The sequence below is a fragment of the Melanotaenia boesemani genome, chromosome 13 (assembly GCF_017639745.1).
Source record: "Melanotaenia boesemani isolate fMelBoe1 chromosome 13, fMelBoe1.pri, whole genome shotgun sequence".
In the NCBI taxonomy this organism is placed as follows: Eukaryota; Metazoa; Chordata; class Actinopteri; order Atheriniformes; family Melanotaeniidae; genus Melanotaenia; species Melanotaenia boesemani.
In genome coordinates, this window is record NC_055694.1 from 2150161 (window position 1) to 2170238 (window position 20078).

General features: G+C 38.6%; 2 long non-coding RNA genes across 2 annotated transcripts; one reads left to right on the forward strand and one right to left on the reverse strand.

Annotated features, from left to right (window-relative positions):
• Nucleotides 1–3630: 3630 nt before the first annotated feature.
• LOC121652291 lies at nt 3631–4163 on the forward strand. The gene is made up of 3 exons (XR_006012582.1): nt 3631–3723; nt 3841–3934; nt 4053–4163. It is a non-coding gene; the product is annotated as an uncharacterized LOC121652291 (long non-coding RNA).
• Nucleotides 4164–12183: 8020 nt separating this feature from the next.
• Nucleotides 12184–15185, reverse strand: LOC121652094. Its single transcript, XR_006012559.1, has 4 exons — nt 15127–15185; nt 15042–15066; nt 12358–12417; nt 12184–12266 (listed from the first exon to the last, which is right to left on the reverse strand). It is a non-coding gene; the product is annotated as an uncharacterized LOC121652094 (long non-coding RNA).
• Nucleotides 15186–20078: the final 4893 nt, after the last annotated feature.

Sequence of the window (20078 nt, forward strand, 5' to 3'; positions counted from 1 at the left end):
TAACGAGATAAATACATCTCGTTAAAACGTGATTTATATCTCGTTATAACGAGAATCTATCTCGTTATAACGAGAAACTGCTTCGATATTTTTTTCATGGCTGTGGCAGCTGGACGCTTCCGTAATATTCAGATGATAAAACAACAATATAATAAAAAAGAAGACTTGGAAGGAGGAACAGCGGTGCAGTAGGCTATGGCACACGTTAACGTTAAAAAGCACATTGCTTGTTGTAAATACTTGGTTTATGCTTTAAGAGGTAAATATTTTGGTTAACATGTTGAAGAAATTTCGTTGTTTCTTTTTTCATCTCTTGCTATGCTATTGAATTTGGCAACATTAACATGGAAATTCACTGCATTAGGACCGACTAGCCTACTGAATTTCTGGTAGCATGACAACACAAACTGGACTCGTTTGACCACTCTTACCCAATGTGCAACAATCACAAAACTGGGTCACTTGTTCAGCTGCCTCATTGCGGCTCATTTACGTATCAATCCACAGTCAAAGTGGTGGTGGAGGAGCCTAAGAGATGGTAATTTTCTGGAGCAAGTGCGAATGTTGAAGAAGGCGCATGTTCAAGTTGGGGGCTGCATACAGTACCTTTTGGAATGGTAATCAGAGCGTGTCGGGGAATAGCCCACCTGGAGGGGTGACGTAATCGGGATTCCCGGCGAGCAGGAAGTCGCAGCACAGCGAGTGTTGGATGTCCCCCCGCGATTAGACACATTGAAGTGGAAGAAATTATCTCCGATCCTGCGTGGGGCTTTTATCTGTCGCCCTGTCTTCTTATGGTGGTGAAATAAATAATATGAGAATAAAATAACCCTTCCTAGCTACCTCAAACAGATTCTGTGTTGCTTGATCCAAATCTGATTTGTCTATGTTAATAATGCTAATATTAAAAGATTAATCAGTATGATAAATACATCCTATTGAGAATAGAGCTAGGGGCTGTGATCCAGTATTTGAAAGGTTTTATTAACCTACTAGCATTCATTTCTGAATAAAACAATTGGCAGCGCACATGCATGTTACAATTTCACATTCCACGTCAAACGATGATTATGTATTAAGTTTTATGCCTTTTTATGAATTGTGACTGGCCATCAGAGGTGCTTTGAGTGGCGCCTCTGCCGGTCAGTGTAAATTCAGATAAAATCTGACAGACTACGGGCGATGAGAAGTCTGTGAGAGAAGCGCCATCTTCTGGGTCTACCCTATATTACAAGGAATGGGTGGAGTTTGATTAAAACATCGACACTCCCAGGAGAAGGAGGGGGCCTCTCTGGCGGCTGGAAGTTGGAAGGCAGCTGGCTGGAACTGGAATGGAACTGGGCTGGAAGCCAGCAGGTATTCGGCTGGCTTTCAGCTTGGATGGGAACTTTTAAACCGCTACTACTGTAGGTAAGTAAAAAGACATTTTTTCAACCTGTTTCTAATAGAGTGTCATAACCTTAAGCTCTATCTGGCCATAATATGTGTGTTAAAATAAAAAGATTTATTCTATTTATTCATTCATTCATTCATAGTAATGGATGCACATCACAAATGATATTAGTGTTAGAAGAATAAAGGCTGAGCTACCTAGCATGATTTACTCTTTTGTGGCGTGTAGAATCGTATAATCTTGAAGAAAAATAGGACAAAATAAAAATTTAACAAACTGTCTTATTTTAAGATTATGGCTATTGAGTTACTTGTTAGCGTAGATTATTAAATGCTTTCTGATAGAATGACTGTTATAGTGTGTGCATTAGGGATCAAATGTGTGTATGTGTAGGAAACACACTTTTCTTCTCTCTTCACTCGTTTTAATCCAAACACATTAGTGCATATTTAGCTTTAGTAGTCGGAATTATCATTTTTGAATTATTGCCATTTTTATTGAAAAACATTTTTGCCACAATCTACTAATTCATGATATTTCTCCTTAGAATCTGATATATAAATTTAAATTTCTTAGTGGCGCTACAGCAGCTAAATTGGAAGCATTGCACATATTTTGACTTAAGAGAATACTGTCACCTCCTGTCATTTTAATATTTCATTGGCCTAGATCGTGATTTTGATAAAGTTTTGGATGATAACTCAGGCCTGATTTTGCTTAATCAATGCATTTTATTCTTTCTGAGACAGACTCTGTCCTTAAAGAGCTGGAGAGCCTGCTCAGTGATGCAAGTGTTGCTGATTCCACCCCTGAGATAAGCTCTCAAACAGCCGCCAGCGACTGGAAACTGAGGAACACCGCCTCCTCTGAGAGGTGGAAGGAAGCCAGACCTCAGCTTCTAGACAAGATGCTGAGACAAAACTGCATAAAACCACGGCTCTGTCAAAGATGCCAGAAGACAGAATCCATCATTAGATGTGCTGAATGTATGCCGATGCTGTACTACTGTAGTGATTGTGATGTAATTTACCACGAGTCCAAAGCACTACACAATCGGACATCTAGGATCGATGGCTTCCACATGCCTCTTCCCCAACAGTTGTGGTGATGAGCGATGCAGAGGACGATTATTCACATCAAACATGCGGTAGTACATATATACTTTGTGTCTTTCTGTGCCGGGCAAACTTTTGTATACACTTCCAAATGTTATGGTTTTCTTTTATCATTTTCTCTTTTGTAGAATAACATACAAATAGAATCATGTAAGTGGAAAAATGTGACGGAGTAAAAATCCTTCATTTCTTCAACATAAACACCTTTGCCTGAAATGCCAGTTTGTAGCAGTTACCGTCCTTCAGGACTGCTGGAAAACCAACTTTGTGATAACTTCAGGAAACTGGTGTAGATTATTATAGATAACAAACATGTTCACAAAGAAAACTGGTTGACAGTCAAAAATCTATTTTTCTATCTAGAATTTCTGTATGGGTTATTCAGTAACTGTAGTATGTAAAGCTGAGGAGTACACAATGTTGAAAATATGAAATTGTGTGCCTGCATATGTGTGTTCTTTCCTGTTAAAGAGAAAAATGTTTTGGTATTCAATGAATCCCTTTTCTTTTGCAGTTAGAATATTACCGATGGAATTACCACAGCAAACCTGTAGTTGTCCTGCAGAGAGGACGACTGTAATCCCTGGTCGGTCTGTGGTGTTTGTCAACATGAAAGGTAACTGCATGCATGCACCTTATACCTCACTGTCTTGACAACTTTTGTTTATGGATTTTGTCATCAATAAGAAAAGATGTTTTCATCAGGGCGGTATGATCTGTCCCTTCCAGAGCTGCACTGTGGAGGCTGCTCTGCAAGCTGGACACCAGCATTACATCATGTTCAGATAAGTGGTCAATGGCCTGCTTCTGTTCATGTCTGCACACTATTTGATGTGGCAGTTTTTCGTGGCTTCAAGGAAATGAAGTTGGCAGCACCAAGTAATTCTGGCCTGACTTATATGAGAATGCTAGAAGCTCAAACAAGAGAAAGTGGCGGGTGTGTTGCCCTAAATATACACGTCCAATCACTTTCAATTCTGCATTTAAGTATTACTGTCTTGAAATATAAGTAATGGCTTAACAAATCTTTCAACAGACTGGTAAAGTGTGCTCTGACACTTTCTACAAGAGCTTCATGGAGTGGGTGCTTGTCTCTGACATGGTGGACAGGTTGTGTTTGGAGGAGCCATTTACCTGTCCAGCCTGTACTCCACAAACGTTAGCTGTGTCTGTGGATGGAAACCAGAAGCTTTACCGCTTCAGAAAGGATGCACAGTAAGTTTATATTTGTGTTTCTGTTGTTTGTTTATGTCAGTTTGCATTCTCACGAAAAATTCTATTTCAAATGTTAATGGTTGTCCAGCCAACAATTTGGGCATTCATGTTCTCTAGCTCTGATGGAAAGGGTTACTTTGAAGGTGTGCTTCTCTGTCGAGATGATGAGGTAGCAGCGTTTGTGGAAGACATACAAAAGAGGGCAAAGCATGTAAGGGTTTTATTTGTTTGCTTGCATACTAACACATAATTGTGAATTAAATGTAAAAAATGATCACTGGTGAATCCAGCATTTGTAATTTGGATGTGTTGACTTTACTCTGTTGTAGGTACCAGGAAAAGGGGTCTGTGGCAAATCTCTACTGAAAGCAGCCAAAGAGACCTCAAACCAGAGAAATAGCTCCAACCTTGATGAGCAGGTAAATGTTTTAAAGTTTCTGTTATTGTCACATTATGTGTCTGTTCATCTCATCAGAAGTATTTGATATGAAAATTATCCATTTTAATCTGTATTATACTAAGAAATATAGTTTTAGTAGTTTCTTTATGATTGTGTTGTCAAACTTAAGGTGTCCAGTAATATTTTTTTATTAAGACATGCTGAATTGTGTTAAATTAAGGATTCCATTTTTCCTTAGGGTCTAGAGGTAGCTGTTTGCCGTCATGGCATTATTCTCCATGCCTTGAATATGTACAGGTAAGCTCCGAGTATTTCCACCACAGATCCATGTATTTCAAGTTATCTCAATGCGTTACAGTTCCCTGCACATCAGTCAGCTGTACTCTGTTAAATATACATTTTCCTAATACTTTCTTACAATCATGGAACTAAAAAGTGTCACTGTTACTACACATAACCTCACTGATACACTGCCATTATTCCATTTCAAGGACTTGCAGGCTTACAAAGTTACCGATTAAATGACAGTTGACCCCTTACTGTTGTGTTGCTGATATACTCTAATGTTGTAATGCAACCCTACAGGGGTGAAATCTTCGCCTACCCAATGTTTCTTCAAAAGGAGGTGGCAGCCATGAATTCGCCAGTCTTCTTTTGTATGGATGTTGTCTGTAAATACTGGCCATATATCACAAGAATATCTGAAATCTGCCCAGAGTACAATCAACTCACCACAATGAAGCCTTGCTGTCTGTGCTCCATGCCAAAGCGCATGGAATAAAGGTTCCACTGTTCCATTTCAAATCCACTATACTGGATTATAGAACCACAACAGTATTGGAAGCTTCAGTAAACTAAGGCGCCACACTATTTATTTCTAAATGACAGATAAAGTGGGGAGGAAGCAGTCAAGATGGAGCTGGTTCCACCTTAGGAGAAGAAGTGGAAATGGTCAACTCCTTCCTCTCCCGGACTGCCATAAATACCAAGTTCATGAGTAAAGGAGGTCAGTTTTCGGCTTCTAAGTTTTATGTCCAGAATATTCAAATAGAGTTGCTGAGTGTAAACGGTTACAAACAGTAGTGCTTTTCTTTTCCAGCCCGCACAGACATGCTGACTGTCCAGGTCATGGCCTGGAACAGAAGAAAGGTGGAGAATATGTGTGACACCTTATGCAAACGACTTCTTAATGTAACTGTCATCTTAATTGTCTTTTTGTTAAAGGTGCCACACAGTAATGTGAATGAGATCTGAACATATTTTAAATCCAACAGACACAGCAGAATCTTCAGAGGGAGAGGCAAAGCCTTAGACCCTCAAGAGTGAGATGTCTGCCAATGAAGGGACCGTACATCAGTGGGTCAGAGATGTCCAGGAGTGGGCTGAACACGGTGAGTGTTTGAATGGTACATGTTTTTACTTTGAATCATCAGTGGCTGGCTTGAAACTTATATTTCTATATAAAATGTTTAAAGTTTTAAAAGTGCTTTGTGTTGTACAGAACTCCCTGTGGACCGAGATGATTCTTTGATGGCACTGAGAAGAAGAATCGAGGAGACTTCTCTAGGCTACAGACAGCACAGAGCACGTCTCTATAGCCAAACAGGTACAACATTCACATTTAATTTGTGTTTGTTTGCTTTTTTCCTATTTATTTCATGTGATTATGTGTGTTCACTCACTTTATTTGCGATGTGTCCCAGACAGCAACACTGGACGTTCTGTAATCCGCAGCCGAATGTGGCGGAAAAGCAGCAATTAGAGAACTACGAAGCTCAGCATGATGACATGGTCCAACCTAAAGATCAAATCGGACCATTTAATAATTCTTTACAAGCTGGCTATATGTTTCCTTGGCAGTTACCACCCTCTGGTATGTTACATGATTTTTAACATTTGACACTGAACATTTCTAATATTGAGCACAGTCCTCCAACAAAGCATTTCATACTGCCTGCCTACTGTTCACAAGTTTATTTATAATTTAGCAAATTATCTTTATTTTTTTTTTTACCAATAATCAATGTGCATCCATTTCCAGATGGAGTGGATGTCCTGTCCAAAAAGAAGGTTTTCGACAAATTCATGCATATACGTAGACTAGAGGAGGAGGTGATGATCCTTGCTACAGAAGTAAAGCAGCACTGGGAGTTCATCAGGAAAAGGGAGCAGACCTTGGGTGTTTTATCCATCTGTGCTAAAGGTAAGTATTAGCTGTACGTATTTTGGCCAAAGATTTAAGATGTTTTTTTTGTTCTGTTTATATAATATGATTTATGATAGATCATAGAGCAGGGGTTTTCTTCTCACCAAATCTTTATATTCACCACTATCCAGATAGACACACCAGCCTCTCTGAAGAAGGCCTTGAAGGTCTTCAAGGAGAGCTTAAACGAAGAAGGTTCCAGCACCAGTCTCTCCTTGTCACAGTCCGGACTAAATATTTACAAGTGATACAGGCTGGACTTGACGGATCTGTGCAAGATGCTGATGAGGGGGATGATGAGGAGGATGATGAGGGGGATGACTTGTTTGATAAAGAAGGGACAGAAAGTGACTTTGACTGCAGCTCAGATGAAGATGATGCTAATATGAACTTGAAAGCAATTTAAGTAAATGAACAAACTGTTCCATGAATAATGTTGTGGGGTTATTCTTCTATATGTATGCATTCCAGACATTAAACAGATGTATGCTGTTCTCTCCCACCTCCTCCACTTTTACCAAAAAGTGACTGGACAATTGAGTTTAACAGCAGACTGCAAAAGAACACGGTCAACAAGATAACATAGTTTTTTTTATTTTTAGTTTGTATTTTGTATTTCTTAGTTATTATTGCCAACTTTAATTAACCAACTTTTGTGAAGTATATTTTCTTATGTTTATAGATTTACTGCTGTGTATAAACGTGACATGCTTTTTTGACTGTATAATATAAAGTGCTAAAGATGCCATAAAGGACATCTGCCTTTACTCTTTGTTATATGTGCATACAGGTTCCTTATGTATTGTAGAATACATTTATAACATTTCTGTCTGCTGATAATTACATTGTCAAAAACATGTTAATGAAAAAGGGCCATGCCACAACGATGTAAGCTCTAAGTGTTTGTTGAATGTTAATGAAGGAAGATGTGAAGTACGCAGTAGGAAAGGGAGAATGAAAAATGTCAAAAGAATGAGCCAAAAGGGAGACGATGATGTAAACTGATTATAAGAAGGCGTGTGGCCCTGCTCCCGAACCTCAGTAAGTTTGTTAACCTTAGTATAAACTGTCCATAGTGCAGTGCATTAAATTACATTTTTTAAAATAAATTTAAAATTAAATTAATCAAATTATTTAATATTTAAATATTTATTCTATAGATCACTTTTTGTTATATTTTGTTGTGATTGTTTAATTACAATAAATTAGTTTCATTTGTCCCCAGAAGGTGACCGAAACACTTACACACACACATACGTGTAAAACCCACAGGCGGGGACTTTGATGACTTCAGTTTGGAAACTTTTTAGTGGAAATGTCTTAAAGAAACTAATAATATAACCTTTTCTAGCCAGCTATCGATGAGGCTGTAAGTAAAGCTGTTTTTAGAACCCTAATTTAATGGCCAGTCGGCACAGCCACCAGCTGGTAGTTGTTAGCAGAAATCCCTCTGTTGACTCGGTGCAACTACGTTTTTAGTTAAAATATGTTAAATTACCAATCATTGTCACTGTTGTCTTTAAATGCTGCGCTACAGTCGGTATGTTTGCTAGTTCAGCCATATTATAAGTGTGATATACTGGGTGGACATGCATTTTTGAAACCCTAATTTTCAACCCTAGTTTGTATACTAAAAGAACTACATCTATGGTGGTAACGTACACGATGCAGCTTTGCATAGTTGTTGGGAATTGTAGTTTCATTTTAATAGTTTTGGCTCATAAATAAAGGTAACATGTAAATGTTTATTTTAAAGTTAAGGGAATAATTTCAGGAAATTGTGAATACATTATAATAACCATACTATATAGACTTAGATTTCATGTAAATTACTAAGTGGTGAAACTTATTTCACGTTGCTCTATGCTGTTGACCATGCTCATATGGGAGATAAGGTCTGTAATATTCTATATCATATTGGCCATCAGTTGCATTTTTAATTATAAATTGTGAGCCTTCAAATGTGCATTGAGGTCAAGATTTAAAAGACGAATATCTTAAAGCAAGAGCAACAAAGGACATTAATTTTGACATGATGACATGACATGAACACATCCATACGTCAGTGCAGCTGGAACCTGGACTTCCTAATGGACAGAATTCAGGTGGCGCTTATGTCCAATGTGACATAATCTTGGTGCGTGTCAGTGCCCCCAAGGAGTGTGTGCTCAGACCCCTGCTTTACAGCCTGTGTGCGATTTACAGTACTGCCACACACAACATTGTTTGGAGTTCTGTCTAGCTGTATGACAACCTGGTACAGCTGTTATAATGCAGGGTAATAAGGTATAGTCAGTTTGCTATGACCGGGACTGACATGTTGTTCATCCAGGACCTCCACCTGCAGCTCAGGTGAAAGACAAAGGCCCAGCAGCTCTGCTCTGATCCTAGCCATTCCAGCCATAATGTGGTGAAATTTGTAAAGCACTGCTTCTTTTTTCATGTTTTTCTTTACCCTTATTTTAAATATTCTTATCTCATTCTCAATAATTTGTTGCTCCATCTTTTTTATTTATTTATTCTTCTTGACTTTATTAAGTGCAGTACTGCCGATTTGGATGCTTCGACTTCGTAAAGGAATGCAGCCCACCGACAGCAGATGACATTACACAGTAGTGGAAAGCGCTGCTTCACTTCCAGCAACATTGTTCGTCCCGTTGCCGCCCACCGGGGAAAAGAGCAGTTTTTAAGAGAACTTATTTACTGTATAGAGAATTACAGGAAAACAATTTTAAGTCTGAAGCTTTGTGACACAAATATTACTTTTCCCGTTTGACTTGTATTTATAAAAGAAACTTTATTGTCAAGAATACAACAAAATTCTGTTTGGCAGCATCTAGGTCTCAGTTACAAATTTACAATATTAAAAATTAATAAATAAAAATAAAACTATATAAGCAATCAATATTAAAGTGCAATTAAAATATTAGACATAACAGAATGGTCTATATCAAAACTTGTGCAAAAAATTGTCTGGACAGCCAACGTCTATGTTCCGCCTCCTGTCAAAAACAAACCAATCAGGAAGTAGTTTCCTAATGCAAGAGACACGAGAAAACTCGCGACAGAATAAAGCTGTCTGTGGTTATGGTACAATTATGCATGGAAGCAAAGTGTCTTTTAATTCAAAAGGGACATTACATTTATTCATTAACAGAGACCTACATTAATATTATGAGAAACCATTAAAGGTCCCATATTATGCAAAATTCCCTTTTTAATGGTTTTGGAACAGTCATACTGGTCCCCCCGCATGTGTAGGAGACCCGTAAGTGTGAAACTCTTTCAGGCGCTCTCTCTCCCCCCTGCTCCACCTCTAGGGAAGTAAGCGCTGAAATGAGCTTGTTTGAAAGCGTGTACGTTATGACGTCATAAGGGACAATAACCACTCCCCACAGAGCGATGGACCCGTCTACCGGCTCTCAAAGCCCGCCCTCTAAAAATCACCTAGCGCCCAGTGTTTTTCCCTCTTCGGCAACCCTCGTTAGCGGACATGGCTAAGCGACAGAAGCACTGTTCTGTTTGTGGCTGCATAAATGAACACGAAAACGTTTTTTTACTTCCATCCACTGAACCACGAGGACTGAGTGGATTAATTTTATTTTTGGAGGAAATGTACCCGGAAAACTTCCAAAGGTTTTGCATGTCTGTGGCCAGCATTTCAAAGAGGACTGTTTCCACAACATGGGGGCATGGAAAGCAGGCTTCGCCAACCGTTTGAAGCTGAAGCCAGGTTCAATACCAACTGTCCGTGACACAGCTGGAGAGGTAAGAGCTGGCAGTTATTTTATCGTTTCGGCCTTATTAGTCTGATAGCTTGAAAATATATTAACCTGTCAATCACCTCATGACGGGCGATGCGATGGGCGGAGCCAACAGCTGAGCTGCTCCACCAGGGTTCCGCCCACCATAAACGGCACATTTCTGAAGCTGCTAAAAAGAGGGAGGTGAAGAGAAGCCGCTGCACTCAAACTGAGGGTCGATTTGTCCATACCATGGCGGAAATATTTCATTTAGATATTAATGAATGGTCTCAGATTGGGAATAAAGTGTATAATATGGGACCTTTAAGCATTTTTCTTCATTATCTGTCCATGACAATTAATTCATCCGTGGTATTGATGGAGATGATGCATGATGCTTTCAATGACTGTGACGTAATTCATCACAAATAGTATCACGTGATCTTCTTCTTCCAAGCATTCTTATATTTGCATGTGAAAACGTCAAACATTTATAACACTTTAAGGTATTTGCCATTATGTTTTCTAAGAGCCCCATTTATGTGTACGCCCCTTAATATTTCCCTCAGCTTGCCTTGCCTCACACCTGGTGAGGCTGGATCACTGGATGTTGTATTTGTCAGTGAACAGTAAATAATGCCACAGTATAGTAAATTTAAAACATGGTTGGATGCCTGTAGATAGAATGCAGGCAACTAACTGACACCTTTATATTTAATTAACACATACTTGAGAATAAACAGTACTACAGAGAATATGCTCTCAGTGCTCATACTACAGGAACAAGGAACGTTCTCCGTTGGTGTCCTACCTCTCTATGGCCCATGACGTAACAGCATTACTGTTACTTTACCGTTACTAACTGCAAGAGGTGGCTTTCATATTTTTATTTCATTATTTTAAAATGTAACACAAATAACTTAAAAACAATGTAATGAACAACGTTAGACATTACAGAACAAACAACAGCTACACATGTAAAAAGGTAGAAGAGTAGACGGTAGGAAGTAGACGGTTAAACTTCAGTCTACTTTAGGTCATCGGCAGACACCCACCAATCATTCCATTTCATGTTGCTAGAAGAAAGGAGAAACTTTACTTTTATCTGGATAGAATGAATGCTTAAAGCAAGCAGCATACAAGATCTAAAGGCTAACACTGAATTTGTCATGTTGCACCTACAATGAATGGTAACATAGCATTTTGGGCCTGGGAGCCATTTCACTTTCACCTCCCTTTCCCCCTGAAAAACAATCAATGACAAAGTCATTTACAGAAATAATTACATTAATGATCGGTTTAATTGTTGCATGCAGTACAGCTCTACATGGATATTTGTGCATGCATTGCATGAAAGTAATGTTTTTGAATGTGGCAGTTGTTTGTGAATGTACGCCTCACAGGAGACGTGTAAAACCTTCATTCTCCATCATTTCTGTAGCATATACAGTTTACTGAATATATAAATATTTTGTGACATGCTAAACAAAAGTGTGCATTAATCAACTAAAAACAATCATGAAACTAAATCACTTACATTTCGAATCCTTCGCGACACAACCTTAGTGTATGGAAAACTTTCTATGTTCTTATGGAATTCACAGTCTGAAAAGAGTTAGAGAAGAGCAGTTAGTTTTTAATAGTATTATTACTATTACCAATTATTATGAATATGATTATTATTAATTCCTGTTTGTGTTTATACACACGTGTGCACCTGCTTCACCTAATATATGTATTACTGTACACACTGTCAATGCAGAATGAATAAAGATGATAAACATTACCTTCTGGGGCCACTACGCGGCCCTGTATGCTGTCACCTAGGGAATTAGAAAAAAAGGGACAATTATCTCAATGTGACATGTAAAAAGTTCTTATTAAAGTTTAGACATTGTGTCTCAGGTTTGATTTTTCAGAATAAAAGCCTTTTTGCATCTTCTAGAGGAAATGCAAAGTTTTTAAGTTAAGAAAATATCAAGTGTAAAGATGTTTTTGAGCAAAATACTGATCATACAATTGAATGGATTCTTCTTTTTCTCAAGTTGTTTGTTGCCAGCAGATGGTATTTATGACATCTTACCTTTGTGCTTCATTTGAAGAGGGGGCAATGGTGGAGAAGGTGTAGAAGGTGGGGGAAAAAGGTCAGGACATAAGGACTCTGAAAGCATGTCAGGGGGTGTCACTGCAGCATCTAGACTACAGGCAGACCAAAAAGTTATCAATGAAAAATGTACTCACAATGTAAAAATGGCAATGTGAAAAACAGATAAAGCATTTGTTACCAGGTGACCCGGAGACTGGAGAGGATTTTGAGACTGTGGTTGGTGTTGCAGTTCCAGGCCCTAGTGTACAATTAGAAAAAAAAGAGAATAAACAGTTTTAAAGAGGTGAAAAACATTTTACTATTTTTTTTTCTTTTAAAGGTGGCAAGATACATAATGCACAAATACCCATATTATATTAAGTATGACATTAAGGGGCTGAGTTATGACGAGGGCAAAACTGCTGCGCTATTTAACATTTGCTGCGCAGTTTTGCTCTGGTTATGTTTCTACGATTAGCGCCTGATCTATTAAGACTGCTCCTGTTATCATTTGCGGAGCAAACAGCAGTATTTAAATGAGGATTTAGCGGCGCTGTTGCTTCGTCATGGAGGGATCCGGAGAGCCAGGTGGACGAAAACGTAAAATGAAGTTCGAGCCAACTGAAGTCGAAATATTAGTGGAGGAGGCAAACAAAAATCTAGCTGAGCTAGAGGGGAAGAATTTAAATATCATCAGAAGGGCTGCAATATAGTTTCATATTCAAGTTCAATTTATTTATAAGGCACACTAACAACAACCTTTAGGAACCAAGGTATTGTACATATAAAAACATGCAAGGAACAAATAAGAAATAATAAAGGTTTAAAAGCTATAAAGAAATAATAATAATAATAATAATAATAATAATAATAGTAATAATAATAATAAAAGACAGGCATGATAAAGTCTTTAAACTTATCCAGCAATTCTAATATTGCAACGCTGGATCGTCTCCACAATCCTCTTCTCTGGCATTCTAAATATATTAATATAATAGAAAAAAATGCATTATCTTAGTCGCCTTTCATGGTGTCTGTGCCTCCTCCTTAAAATTATTACTGCAGCCATTGCGCGTATACTGTTGTGCCAATTAGCACCTGCTTTTCAGAAACGCTATTTTTAGAGCAAACATAAACACCGCAAACTATTTGCGGGCTACATGAATCCCACTGCTGCGCAAACCAGATTTATTTGCATAGTCTCCTCCCACTAATGTGCACTTTCTGGCCGGAACGCCCATAATGCATATGCAGTAGCTTCAGAAACGCAAAGTGGAGAGCGGCGCAGTTTTGCCAGGATAACTGACGCAGTTCCATGTTTGCGGCTTTGATAGATAAGCTTGGGCCGATTTTAGCGGAGCAAAGCCGTCTGCACCTGTTTTAGTACACGCAAAGCGTTAATAGATCAGGGCCTAAGTGTCATGTATCTAACCAAAATATATATACAATATAATTACAATGCTTTCTCCTTGTCTGAAAGAGAACCTTGATTCTGTTCTACTGTCAATATTTGATGTCAACTACCTTCAGAACTGCATCAGTTCTTGGGCGGCTGTAGCTCACCAGGAAGAGCCGCTGTCTAACAATCAGGAAGTTGGTGGTAGACGGTGCATCAATTACACACTTCTCCCGACTACATACTAACGTCCTAATGCTGTCTGTTGGGGTGTGAATGTGTGATAGATGAAAACCACTTCGTCAAACAACAGAGGAGCTGTGTGAACAGGTGAATATGATGTGTAATGTAAAAGTGCTTTGAGAGGTCATCATATGTTTAGTAGAGCATTATATAAGTACAGTCCATTTACTGGTCTTTTGTACTGTGTTCACTAGCACAAAGTTAGTCATTTGTTAGGGTAATACATAAGTTTAACCAGCTATACAAAACAGATCATCCTTCTCATCTGTAGGTTCAAGAACAGACAGAACAACAACAGAAAAAAGATGTGTCCCAAAGCTTCATGCACCTTTGAATGCAGATAATGAATCCAGGCAACTTTTGCCTGCTGTTTTGACTACATCATATGTACCCATCACAGCCGAACACATCCCAAGATTTATCATAAACATCAGTTTCTGCACTTGAATGATATAAGTAATATCTGCAAATGGTATAATTAACTATTTTTGTTGGCTTTTTAGACATTTTAAGCTCTGTACTTGAAGACAGGTCCACTAGCGTGTGATGTACAGATGCTAGATACACCAGATATGGTCCTCATAGGCTGATGCAGCTACAGGCAACATTGAAGTATGATGGAGGTTCCTGGAAGGTTTGAGGCTACAGTTCTGCAAATGGAATTATACATTTAGACAGAATACAAGGTGTCTGTTTTGCTGGAAAATAAAAGCAAATACACCTCTACCATGCTACCCATTAATGGGCATTTGGTTGACCCCAACAGTAAGATAATCGCAACCACACAGTTATTGTCATACAAAAATATCTTCTGTCTAAAGAAAGAGGAGCTCTGGAAGTGCTGATATAGCCACAGAATATTTGTTAGTCCTCCAAGAAGTGAAAGCAGTGAACCACAAGCAGCATGCTAAGTTCCTTTAAAGACAATGTACTTGTGTACTTAGAGGTATTGATGCTGTTTAGAAGGCAAAGGTGGTCAGACATAATATTGGTTTGATTTAAATTCCCCTTCTACTTATTTAATCAACATTTTGTTAATAATAAGAAAAATAAAGTGTTAAGACTTATATTTGCAAAAAATATTCTTAGTTTACAGTATTTTGTCCACACCTGCATAAAACTTCTGTCATTCTGCATCTTCAGGATGCTGCATTCATATATTGAAAAAGTGCCAGTGCTCCACGCAGCACACACACTTCCACAAACTTGTTTTTCTCTTGCAAGGGGTATTCTTTAGGTCTTACCTGTGTACACTGGTGGACAGTACACCTTTGTGGTGGACAGTACACCTTTGCGGTGGACAGTACACCTTTGCGGTGGACAGTACACCTTTGTGGTGGACAGTGGAGGAGATGATACAGAAGGCGGGGGACACAGTCCAGGAGGTAGAGGGGCTTCTGAAGCCACAGCAGGGTGTGAAGTTTCAGGGTCTAGTACACAGTCCCACATGGAAAAGAATTTCTTTAATCTTCACCTCTGAATGAGATCCAAAGTAGATAAAGTACTTGTGATGCAGTCTTTCTTACCACAAGGTGTTGAGAGAGCAGAAATAGTTCCATTCTCCTCCATGGCCTCAGGTTGCAAGGAGGCAGGGTCCCTCTGTCCTCTTGCATCCAACAGAGTGGATGTTTTGGCCTCTCTCTTTCTTTTACCTGTGACTGTTTGCAAACATTTTATCTTAGTTATTGTTTTCATCATATATGTCTTCCCTGTTTCATAGACAATGTAAACTGCATAATAGCTGTCTTTAAAATGAGCAGGTACTGAAAAGTTATCAAATCCTACAAAAACTTGAGTAGTGTTGTAAATTCTGTAGGTGTGGTTATATAGTGTAAGCAATCTTTAGCTTCTTCATGTACATCAGTCTGTCCCAGTAAACCAAACTTATGTCTGGTACGCACATAACAATTTTTGGGCTGATTTTGTCCCAATTTTGCCTCCTACTGACCTTGGACGGCAAACGCCTGATCATCATGAGATTTCCCCGTCCAATCATCATTTGGTCTGAGGTTACGAGCCGATTTGTCCCAATAATCCGCTCCGAAACGGGCCGTAGCCAACAATCGGGAATATTGAACATGTTCAAAATTTCAGAGCTGATTTCTGAATAATGCCGACGACTCGTTCATCGTGACTGCGTGGATGGTGACGTGGTACGGAATGTAGCCAATCAGAGAGCGAGCTGGCTGGGGAACCAGGAAGTAAAAAAAGTCTGTGTTCACGTCGTCTCCAGTCTGTTATTTCTGTTAACAATAGTCCCAAGACCGCCATCATTCCCTCATCCTACATATCCCCTTCCATGCTGGGTGTTGTGTTTTCCAGTTGTTACTATGGTTCTTTTCGACATTTGTCTGGCTCGGAGGATAGATTGTAGATGAGTCGCAGGACAGCATCATTATGTGTGTGTTGTTCTGTGATTAGATTATCAGCACACACTACACACAAAACTGTTTAATGCCTGATTTTTTATCTTCATGTGTGAGGTCTCAAACAGATAAAAAATCTCATAAGATTAAAAAATCGTTGTGTGTACCAGGTTTAAGACATTAGTCACTTGTGTTTGCAAGAGACGAGCTTGTGAAATCAACTAAGTAATGAACAGAGTGAAGCAGCATGTTTCATATCTGCAGACATCCAATCAAGGGAACATGTGCATGTAAACCTTCTGCGTGATGCTGGTTTAGAATTAGAGAGTAACAGTAAAAAAATAAATAAAATAAATTAATGTAGAATGATCAACACTAAAGGCTTATTAATAGTTATTTCCATAAACTGAGGATGTCTTTGAATAATTTCCTCAGCACAGAAAACAGACAGCTTCAGATGTGAGGATCTGGGTTTGAGACCATGTTCCTCACACATGGTCTCCATGTGATAAATTACAATAATTAAACAGGGCAAAGGTTTAATCAGTTAAAAAAAAATTCTAGGATTGTAAGCTGTTTTATACTTCAAAATGTCAGGACTGCACCAAGTTATGGATTGTAAGTTGTAAAGCAGCTAAATGTATATGTTACATTGGAATAAATACACATGAATAAAACATTATGTGGACTAACCTTGTACAAGGTTCTCATAAAGGGTTTTTATGAGCCTTATGGTGTCCTTCTCCTTCTCAGTTTCCACCTCTAAGCCATTCAAAAAGTGACAGAGCACAGTGTGCTTCTTTTCGTACCCAAACATAAAAATTGGGTTCAAACCATCTTGAACTTGTGAATCTGCAAACAAATTATATTCCTTATAAAAATGGATGAAGTGAAAGGACCTACTGGTGTTAGTTGTTAAATGTTCTAAATTCCAAATGTGTCTTTTGACCATGCAAACTTTTTGGCTTAAACATGCTTCAAATTTAGGTCACATTTATAGATTTCAATCTTTTAAAATAATGTTAAAATGAAATTCTATCTGGATAACATGAACCCAAAAGATCCAAAACTTCAGCCCTCCATGCTTCTCAAGTGCAAACACAAACTAGACAAGATCCAAATTAATAATCTACCATATCTTTTTTTGGAATTTCATTGGATCTGGTAATCACACAGATTGTCCAATTACCTAACAAAATCAGATATTTGAGGACATCAGACGCAAGACCTTGGGAGGCAAATGAAAAAAATAAATAAATAAAAAATAAATTTTTGACTAATTGAACAACATCTTCAGTTCAGTGTGTTAAACAAATGGTTCATGTTTGTGTTAACTTTATTTTAGTATGCAGAAAGAAATTACAAATGTAATGCTACCTAAATATTTAGACAAGTCTAGCTTAGTACATCTGACTTTCTGATATATAGTTGTTTTAAAATGTGTGCAGTTTGACATGTCAACAGTGTTTCTATTTCTTACCAGAATATGGGCAGAATCCACAAGTTTGCAGGTGTTACCTCCCATCTTTACTTTTTCACCCCATTGCCTGTTGTGCTTCTCTTTTGCCTTTTGAATATTTTTCTTTATAGGCTGTTGAGCCCCACAAATTTTGCATATCTTGCATGCAACACGTATTTGCATCATGCACGATATGCATGATTTCACTGTTGAGCCTGGCATTTTAGCTGAAAGGAATAAAAAACACAAAAACAAACAACCACAAAAAAATAAACATTTGTTTTATAATAAATACAAGACAAACAATGAAAAGCTAAATTAGCCTTATTTGTATAATTATCAGTGTTAAACTAGTCCTTCTACAACCATGTTGAAAATCTATGTTCTTCACTGTGACCATTCAGCATCTTCAGTTATTCTTTACATTTATATAATCTATCAATCCATAAAATCAATCAGTAAAACCAGTTAGTCAGTAATCAGTCAATCAATTCAGTCAATTCTGAGGATGACACATTGGCTCATGAAGCACAGATAGACATGATCTGGCAGCAGGGTTACCTTCAGAATGATTTAGGATTTCTCTTAAAGGAAAATAAGTGTGAAAAAGCTAAATAATTAATTGTAATTTTATAACGTGTAACAAGTGCACAGGAACTTGCCATGTGCTGCTTCTTTGCTAACATTAGCTGTTTTTATCCACTCAACTTTAGCAAAGCCAAAAGAAAAACAAAACAAAGAAAAAGTCCTAGTTAACTACTCACTGTTCCTGTTGCTCAGTTTAGGATTTGCATCTAATTTATTTGATTGATATATTCATATGATAAATAAATGTCTACTTACGTTCGATGAAGACAGAGAAATATCCAGCAAAAAGTATGGCTCTCAGCTTCGGCACCGCCACAAACTCGACAGCGCCACCGTGTGACATCCGGTTAAAAAAATAGATTTTTAGTAGAAATGACGGAACAAACTAAAGGCAATGTCCATTTGCAGAAAATACAAATTAATAAATTAATGCATGTGTGTAGTTTTAAATATAGCACTTTCCAATGAAAATAAAGGAAACGCCTACAGAGCAAACGTCACGTCAAAGCCTGGTGAGAATTTCGCAGGATATGTACAAATATCAGTGCATTACTTTTCCTATGAAATCATACGAGTCATTTGTGAGAGTAGCCTGATCCACACCTGATGCTCATAAGCTCCGCCCCTTCCTGCAGAGCTTCCAAATCTTTGCGAGTACAGGTAGACAAAGGTTGCACCGAGCTCTTAAAAATGAAAAAAATAAATAAAGCCAAGTCCCGTGCTGTCGCCCCAACTGACAAATACACCCACTGAACAGACAGCGAGCCGAGTGGCTCACTGTGCTGCATTCACGGCCATTAAATAAAAACTCCTGCTATCAGAGCAATGCACTCGCTCGATGGAGAAACACGCTGCTGAATTGATGAATACACTCCTCAAGGTATTTGGCTGAGATTTAACACCATACATGTAAAGGATCAGAGGGAGGGGTGAAAGGTGAAAGAGAGTAGATCCATGTTTTTACAGATTAAAGGGAGTAAACACACCAGTCTTTGTGACTCCACATCTGGGCTGCTGTAACAGCTTCAGGGACGCCTGCACAGACAGACTGCTCGACAAACGTTTGCTTGTCATGAACAGGATTTATACCATTTTGATCTTCCCATGAACCATGAAATCTTCAGGAGTCTCAGCCTCGTGCAGCTCGAACTGAAGCCGGTCCTGATTACCAGCATCTACCGGGTATTTAGTGCTAGTCTGCAATAACGGGCCATGACCAGCATGTGTGTGTGTGTGTGTTCCTGCCTAGTTTGGGACCGTGTAGACATTTGTGCTGATTTTATGTGTTAATAGCCACAGTGAGTCAACCGAACTTGGAATCTTGGTTTTAACTGCTCAGCAGAAGAGTCACCAAAAAAACAAGAAAAAAACCTCCATAATATTCCCACAGAACTCCCCAGAGAATCGTAGATCATACCACTACTTTTATTTTTTATGGAGAGTGAACAGCCCACACGTTCCCGTAACGATTTATTGAACCAGGGACTCTAACCCTTTAACCTTCTTATATCAGACTCGGCTCTTTAAGTCGGTCTCGTCTGTTTCTCAGCCTGTGTGACTATTTTAAGACCTGTTTCCTCCTATGACCACAGAAAATTTACACTATTTAGACTTTAGACAGCTATTTGGTGGATTATTAATATATTCCAACAATCGGAGAAATACTCCTCCATGAGCCACCACCTTATCGTGGTGGAGGAGTTTGTGTGTCCTGACGATCCTAGCAGCTATGTTGTCGGGGGCGTATGCCCCTGGTAGGGTCACCCATGGCAAACAGGTGTCTAGGGGAGGGACCAGACGAAGTGTGGCTCACAAAACCCTTATGATGATGAAAAAACAAGGACCAAGGTTTCCCTTGCCCGGACGTG